Raw genomic sequence first — 8,478 nt, 5'->3', positions numbered from 1 at the left:
AAAGGATAAAGGAAAAAAATAATTAAACGTCATCTAAAGAAAACATTATTTGGCCTAGCAGGGAAGACGCTTTACCGGGTTTTTCAGCTAGACATCAGTGTCAGCAATGTTTGCTCCCCCTTGACTGGCTGATCCTGTTCGTTGCAATGGTTCGCTACATGTATGCCACGTCACTGGCAGGGAAGCTTCGTCTCAGGATGCAGCTATAGTTTATCTTTATTATTATTATTATTATTATTATTATTATTATTATTGAAATCACTTTATTTTCCAAGATACCTTGGGTCACCCCGGCACGGCTCTGTGCCAGAAGGGCGTGAATATTTAAAGACTAAGGTGCGAAGAACACAATGCACAATAAACAAGAGTACATGCGTGCTCGACCGAGACTTTTACAGGATTAAATATACAAAATATACAATAATATACAGTAATATACAAAATATATGAGAGCATGAAGACGAAAAGTCTTTGTCATATACAAATAGGCAAGTTTAAAAAAAAAAAAAAAAAAAAAACACAGTCAGTCACATCCAGGAGCAGGTGAGTATCATAGATTCATTATCTGGTAGCAGTTCTTGAGGATTTCCTTCCTGTAGAGCTTGTCTTCACAGAACCTATCAGGGCGGATCCTAAATTTATTGAAGATCCGAAGACAACTGGCTGGAAACATGTTCCTGAGGGAATCAATGCTTGACAGCGTAAGACGCAGAGGGAGACAGGAGTCGAGGTGCTCCCCTCTTGCCCTCCTCGAGTCAGAGATTAATGTGGATACCGATGGAGCATCAATTCGCCTCGTTATAAGCCGTGCAAGCGTGAGGATATTTTTTGTCATGATGATATGTCTCCAGGGAGTGGTGCCCAGATTTGCCTGTAAGATCGATCTGGAGGTAGTTAGGGGGGTGGCCTACCACCCTGTTCATCCGTCTAAGCAACCAGTACTCTAAACTGAGATACTTTTGAAGGTATGAGGCAGGGGCAGATGACCAAATTTCTGAAGAATAGAGAGGAATCGGCGTAATACACCTCAGGAAGTGCCGAACAAGCAGCGATGGCTGATGCACACCAACGAGCTCTTGACACACTGCCCAAAGAGCCGCATACGTCTTCTGCCTCATCCTGACAAAGTGAGGCTGAAATGTGAGCCCAATATCCCAGGTGAGGCCAAGGTCAGTATGAGAGGTCACTTTTTTGCACCGGTTCCCAACTAACAAAGATTTGGATATCATTTTTTACTTTCTTCTTGGTTATCGTCAGTTGCGTTGATTTGGAAGGGCTAAGATGCAGCCCAATTGTGGCAAGATAACTTTCCAAGCTCAATATCTGCCTAGAAGCTTGTTGGTTGATATCATGAATCTGATGATTATGATCTGAGCTCACGTAGAACTTCAGATCGCCGGCGTAAGAGACAAAGTTAGGATTCTGAGCTAGGAAAGGCTCCAAAACTGCTGCAAACAGGATAGCTGACAGCACGCTTCCTTGCTTGCGGGATGCCTCTTGAGACGCCAATAGTTACTTGAAAGTCACTGTGGGTCACAGACAGGTGTCTAGGAAGTAAAATAGACTTCAAAATTTGAAGGAAGGTATCTGCCAGGCCGAAGTAGTGTTTCAGAATGGTAAAAAGAGCTGGGAGGTGTATTCTGTCATAAGCCGATTTTATGTCGAGGAATATGATATCAATCTGTGATTTGTTGTTAAGGGTGTGCTGAATTCTAAAGAGGGTATCAAGAAGATTGGTAGTTGTCGATCTCCTTTGTAGAACGGTATGCAGGTACTCGGGCCTGTGTGCAAAGCAATGCTGGGCAATTGTTGGCTGAATTACTTTTTCAAAAATTTTGGGTAAAAAACAACTGATAGAGTTTGGTCGCAGGTCTTTAGGCGTTTTCAGTTTCTTGATCTTCGGAATGGGCTTAACATGGTAAGTTTTCCAAATTGAAGGAACTATTCCAGATTGCAGGATTTGTTTGAAAAGGTGAAGGAGAAGGTCGACTATATATGGGCTGCAAATTTTGATAATAAAGAGTGGGAAACCATCCGGACCTACAGTGGCTTTGTTGGGTAGTTTATTGATGACATCAATTACGCTCTCTTTAGTTATTTCTATTTCAGACAAGTGTGCCCTTGGTAACCAGTCCTCCTGCGAGAGAGAGGAATCAGAGTCAGGAAAACCTGCCTGCAGTAAGCTGAACTGTGCCCATTCCTGGACAAGCTTTTTGTCAATGGCTATATGATGATGATGCGAAAGGATCCTTCTACCACTCTTCAACCTATTGAGAACAGCTTGATTAATGACCTGCCTTTTCTTTTTCAAGAAGCAAGCTCTTTCTTTCTTAAAGATGGAACGGTCTGAGGGAAATTGAGTTTTCTGCCATTTCCGGTAGGCCTTCTGCTTCTCGATGAAAGCCATCTTAGTTTCCTTATTAAAACCCCGATTCGACCTGTTACCAATCCTGGTGATTCTGGCTGCACCACGTAGTGCAATTAGCTTCAGTTGTTCAGACAAGAGCATAACGGCATCCCCCAATGGCTCAGAATAGAGACGCCCCCAGTCAAACCCAATCAAGCATTGGAGAATGATCTCTGGCTTCAGATATTTGGTAGAGAAGGCTATCGTAGGCAATTCAGCTTTTCATAGTTCGGAAGAGCAGACCTCTCATCTTACGGTTCTTTTAGAAAATCTGAATCACATTAGTGCGACATATACATAATATGACTTATATAAAACCAATTCATAAAGATTACAAAATATAAGCCATATGAACTAACGTGCAGTATGAACAGATGAACTAAGACCAAAGTAGCTGATATTCCAAAAAACACCACACGACCAACCAACCGTATCATTAGCAAACAGTTGGCTGGCTGCACTTTCCAGAAAATATTTATCGATCTTTACAGCATTTGAATTGCGTTATTCACTTACGAACTTGTAGCGCACACATTATTATATAACTACAGTATATGAATAAATTACTAAAAATATAGTATATTACGGTTTTTCAATATTACGAGATTGTTTACCAATAGTTTTAAGTTCTACATTTGAAACTTTAAGTTTATTCTAATTATCTGTTAGCATATTTATTTAATTTGGTATACGATACAGAACACTGAATAGTCCTACTAATTATAAAAGTTTACTATAATTGAAAACAAAACCATAATACTAAGTCTCTCCGTCAGTAAATTCACCTTCAAAAAGGAGCTCGTCAAGGAACTGAATGTGCTCTAGAAAGAAAAAGTGATTAATCTAATGTGCAAACTATTCAAAGACCGTTTATCTTAAACCTTTTCGATTGAATAGCGTTGGTTTTGTTTTTGTTGTAATGTTTCTATATTTTTTTCTTCGAATACTGTACCACAGGTATATTAATTCATCGAAGAAATGCATACTCCGTATTTACTAAGAAAGTCTAAATGACTAAATATCATACCCTGAACTTATATATATATATGAATTTTCGAGAGAGGAAAAGAAGTAATATTTTCCTGGTACAACCAACTCAGCCACAGGGTAAAAAAAAAAAAAAAAACAAACAATAAAAGTTCTTCCCGCTGTGATGTACGTATTTCTGAACTATGGCCAGAAAAGAGAATCAAAGATAATAGGTTTCAGTAAAAATGAACGATAGTGCGCTACTTTACACTCACCATAAAAATAAAATCCACTTTTTTAAAATTTAGTTCGTAAAGGCTCTCGCGCGTAGTACAGTGATATAATCGCCGTCCCCCCACACCAGGTGAAAAAGGCACGGGTTTAAAATCCGTCAATGGCGCGAGGAATTTTTATGGAGTTTTGCGTAGCTGAGTCGGTCTCATTCGAACGTTGCATGGATTTTTTCCTCCAGGGAACGTGGATTTTTCATCTGGTGAACGGCAAATCGACCGAAGAGTACACGCAACTAGAGACACAATATACGTACGCCTCATAGCCTAGTTTCTTTGACGCTTAACACATATTAGAACTGATTAATTTTTATCACTAAATTATGTAATTCATCTCTGTTTCTGAATAAACGTGGGGAGAGAGATTGAAGCAAGCGATATAAATGATGGACAGAAATGAGAAAGCACATGGGAACAGAGAGACTGAATGTTAAAATGTAGTCTTCATTTCATCGGAAATGAAATATATTTCGAGGACTGTAGCATTTATTCTTCTAGATAAAAAAAAAAAGAAAAGAAATAAATGTAAAAACGCAAGATCCCAAAAAAGGCCTCTCCTTCATCACATCAGAACTTATCAAATGAAACGGAAAGAGCACGTAGAAAGATGGCCAAAGAAAGTTGGCTTATGATCAGATGGTCAGAGAACGTTGGCTTATGATGAGATGGTCAGAGAACGTTGGCTTATGATCAGATGGTCAGAGAACGTTGGCTTATCATCTTAGGGGTAAGAGATCGGTAGAGAGATCCCGAAAGAGATGGCATGAGTTCATAAGAGGCCACTAAACATAATACTTGCAAGGAGGAAGAAGGTGAAGAAAAGAAATATGCAAAAATGCCCTATCTATTTAAGTTTGAATGTTGCTTACAATCAAAAACGCAATCTCTCATGCTGAATGCCCGGAATTCCATGAACTACTTTGGACATCAGGTAGATCACAGAGCCCAGCATAATTCCGGATATGAGTAAAATTACTGCCTTGCATATGTATTGCATTAAAAGTATACTAAAGTTATAATCACATAATCTTAACGTTTTACCAACACCCATTCTATATCTTTGAGTATAGTCGATTTTTCAAAAATAATTTATTATATTACTATCGTAGGTGTGTTAAATAAGGTCCGCTTAGAGTTTGGCCTTTCATAGAATTTGATTGGCACACCCTGGAAAATTACAATAACCTTTAGTTTATTGTTAATTTCCTTAAAGTCAATGAGAAAACGTTAAGGAAACCAACTAGATGGAATCAAAATTTGCAGCCCTTATGTTGTGGTCTGCAGTAATCTTGAAGTGGTCAAATGGGCTATATAAGGAGCATATGGTTCCAAATAAGAACTGAGTGTCTTTAGATAAAATTCTAAGTCATCCAATTTTTACCTCGTAATTTTCACTTAGCAGGTGATTCATCAGAATCCTCCAGTGAATTCCGAACTGATTTACTGCGATCCTTACCGCCATACCATCATTTACAGCTACCCTGGAATTTCTAAGCCGCTCTGCAACTAACCACTTTATGTCTGATTCACCTTCTATTCAAAGAAAACAAAACACCTCACATTCATATTTGACCAATTAATTCCAATTACAGAAGAAATTTAGACTAGAATGTAAAACGTTTTCTTTTAGTCAGCGAGTTTTAGATTATTGAAACAAGTTCCCTATGTAGGTAGTCGAGGTTGAGAATTTGAAGAAATTCAAAGGTCAACTGAATTATTACCTACGCGAGGATAGAAGTGTGTAATTTGTCTATTTTCTTATTTACTTTTTTTGTCGATGCAGAAAAAGCCTGTGGTTTCCTTGCATATATGACTAATAATAATCACATCTGAGATAATACGCAAAAGTATAAATTTTCTTTTCAACAGAGGACATGTACCAGTAAGGCCTGGTTTCCCACAGTTTCCCTCTAGATACACTGCCACGTAATATTTTTTAGAAATCTGTTTATAGTTTATGGTAACGGATATAGGTGTTGAATAACAATATAACATCCTATTTAAGGATGCTGAATAGGGACTGTAATGTAAAAGGATCTGCAAGAAAATCAAAGAAACGAAAATCTCACCCATCGCAGATCAGTTTTTAGGGTGTTTAATGGATGTTTTACTACACTGCCCTTTTTAATTAACTGCTCTCATTATTTAATTATCTTTAATAATTACTCTTATCGTAGTTTCATAATAAAATATTTTTGAAAAACCAACGATAATCGAGTGATATTCTAAAATGCGTGTTGGAAAGTGTTAAGAGTTAGTACTACGATTAAAAGTTCAGCAAACTTTTAATACATTACATATGTAAGGGTGCATGTATTCTAAAACCGAAACTTCGCATATTTTCTTTATTTTTTTCTTATAGAAAACAGCAATACATTTTATAAACTCTTCCGTTGACCGAATTGAACACGTGTTTCTCAGCGGTGTACATCCGTCTCACGTGTTATTTGGAGTGTACGGAAGATTTTTTTCCAAAAATATCTCCTCGTTCCCGTTCTTAATCTTCGCAGCCTACCCCATTCCCGCCTCTGAAGTTTGGTATCACCCGCTTCTCCCATAATGCTTTGTCGTGCGCTGTTCCCCGTCTCGGTTAAACTGAATCAATACCAGCAACAGAGCATCGCTTCTAGTCGGCCGGCGAGGAGTTTAGCTTCGCAGTAGCATGGCTTTTGCGACGTGACCTCCGAAGCCATCTCCGTGAGGTCGGCTAGTTTACTTTTGTTGGCTGATAATTCTGTAGTGTGACAAAACTGGCCGTGTCGGGAAGGCTCAGTTAGATGTGTTGTTAGTGTTGTTACCGCATAGCAGTAGTGCTGCGAGGAAAAGTCCCTTTACATTCCGAGTTCACGGTGTTGTTTTCGGTGTGGAGTACTTGCGCGAGAGGTTATACATTGAAGATTGCGACTCTTGGCCCATTTGCTTCTCGCTGGAACTGTCAGCTGCCCAAACTGCAGGTAAGTTCGAAAGAAAAATTTAAAACATAAGTTAACGTGATCAATTGTGAAGTGAAAAAGTCGGGCCAACGACCAGATGTTTGTAACTATTACATCATATACTGAACCTCCCCGTAATGTAAGAAACGCTGTGATTAACGGAAGAGTTTTCAGGGCGGCAACCGGTGTTCGCTATCACTGATGGCTCCGCCTGTTTGCATGGGGCAACGATTGGGAACTTTCCATTGAACGGAGTCGTAATGGTGGGGCGTGTGTTTCGGGAAATAAAAGATAAAGTCTCTAGAAACAGCATGAAACTGTTTCTTAATGCAGGACTATCCCGCTGGGGGTGTTACCTCTATACGATTCATATCGTTGCTGGCAAAAACACAAAGAATACACTGCGTTTAAGTAAACCAAATGTCATCTACTTGCGATTACTTTGAAAGAGGCGTGAGATAAAAACAAAGAGAAAAGTTCATGTGAGGATTGTCATCTGTTACTTTTAGTAAATATAAGGATGATCAAACACTTTATACGTACTCATACGTGTTTTTTCCTCATTTTAATATTAATGTAGAAGACGTTACAACACCAAACTGTACCATAAATACAAGATAAAAACGAAATTCAACATATGATTAGTTTCTGTAACCAAGTCTGTTCTCTTTCCCAAGCTAGAAATAGCCAGGTGGCTGCTCCATCTAGCAGATATCTGTATATCTAAGGCTGTTCCAAAGCAGCACAAGCTTGAATGAGTGCCAAGAACGGATACACTTGTAGATGCTGATAGCAACACTTGTGCTTTTGACAGTCTTTTTTGCAATAGACTGTTATGTTATAGAGGATCTACCCTCTCACTCCCATTTTTGCAATACACGTTCACATTTCATGCCCTACTTTCCTTTTCATTACTTCCTCTTTCCCTACCACTCTTTCGCAATTCCCAGCAAGGCGCTCAGAGAAGTGTACTAACAGAATAAATCCTGTAGATCCAAATAAACACGTCGATTTTCTCAAGAACAGATGAGCGATACAGAACATGGATCAGGCAACTCCATACATAACATTCAAAGTAATAAAATACTTTTTAAAAAGCACGAGAGGGATATATAAATTTTCTTATAATTCAAAGCGTACTGGAATGGTTCGAAGTCCACAGTAGATAAACGTTGGTGTGGTTAAGTACTGTGAATATGCAGCATGCACTGTACACACCGGCTTTTCGAATAAAAGAATAATTCTAATCAGGAAATTTAAGTGAAATCGATCGCATGAATAATATTCTACCTGTTTTTCATATTCAGTCAACAAATACCAAATTATCTCTATCAATTACCTCTTCATCGAAGCTGAAGCCAACTTTAGTCCATAATATGATTTCTTTATTGTGTGATGATCTTACTGTTATTTATTATCAATCAATAAATGAATTAATCTGTCTGTCTATCTATTTATTGTCGTATGGCTTTTCCCTCAATCATTTCGAAGTATAATTAATATTATAAATGCTGTTTCCAAGATGGGTTCCATGTCCTGTTCGTATCTAAAAATCAGGAAGATCAGCAAGAATATGTCTTGTGCTTTGGTGATTGTGCGTTGCCGCTTTTATTACTGTTTTATATCTAAGAAGAATGAAGAGCTCGTATCTCTGTTTCCTTTTCCATCACTGCTGCTCAATATATTACACTCCAAATTACTTAATTGTGTGCCTATTGCCATGGGAATTCGGTTTACTACTATGCCTATTTTCTCTTGTACTAGTTTTTCCTTCTGATTGCCATCTTTTAGATTACTTTTAATTCGACCTGCCGAATTATCTTATTTACGGACATTTAACATTCGATGTCATTGCCGGCTCCGTTTATTTATACGAAAC

The 8,478-nt window shown here is 38.3% G+C and overlaps 1 protein-coding gene across 4 annotated transcripts in view; it reads left to right on the top strand.

Annotated features, from left to right (window-relative positions):
* Positions 1–6,277: 6,277 nt before the first annotated feature.
* LOC150084880 (sodium/calcium exchanger 3-like) overlaps positions 6,278–8,478 on the top strand; it is a 533,436-nt gene continuing 531,235 nt past the window's right edge. For all 4 annotated transcript variants that reach the window (XM_090376677.1, XM_090376676.1, XM_090376678.1 and 1 more), the window contains exon 1: positions 6,278–6,620. The gene's annotated coding sequence lies outside the window, so the exon portion shown is untranslated. The remainder of the gene's footprint in view (positions 6,621–8,478) is intronic.

Source organism: Mastigoproctus giganteus, chromosome 6 (genome assembly GCF_048544385.1).
Source record: "Mastigoproctus giganteus isolate SK-2022 chromosome 6, ASM4854438v1, whole genome shotgun sequence".
Taxonomy (NCBI): Eukaryota; Metazoa; Arthropoda; class Arachnida; order Uropygi; family Thelyphonidae; genus Mastigoproctus; species Mastigoproctus giganteus.
Note: the sequence above shows the minus strand (reverse complement) of the source record. Positions and strands in the feature narration are given on the sequence as shown.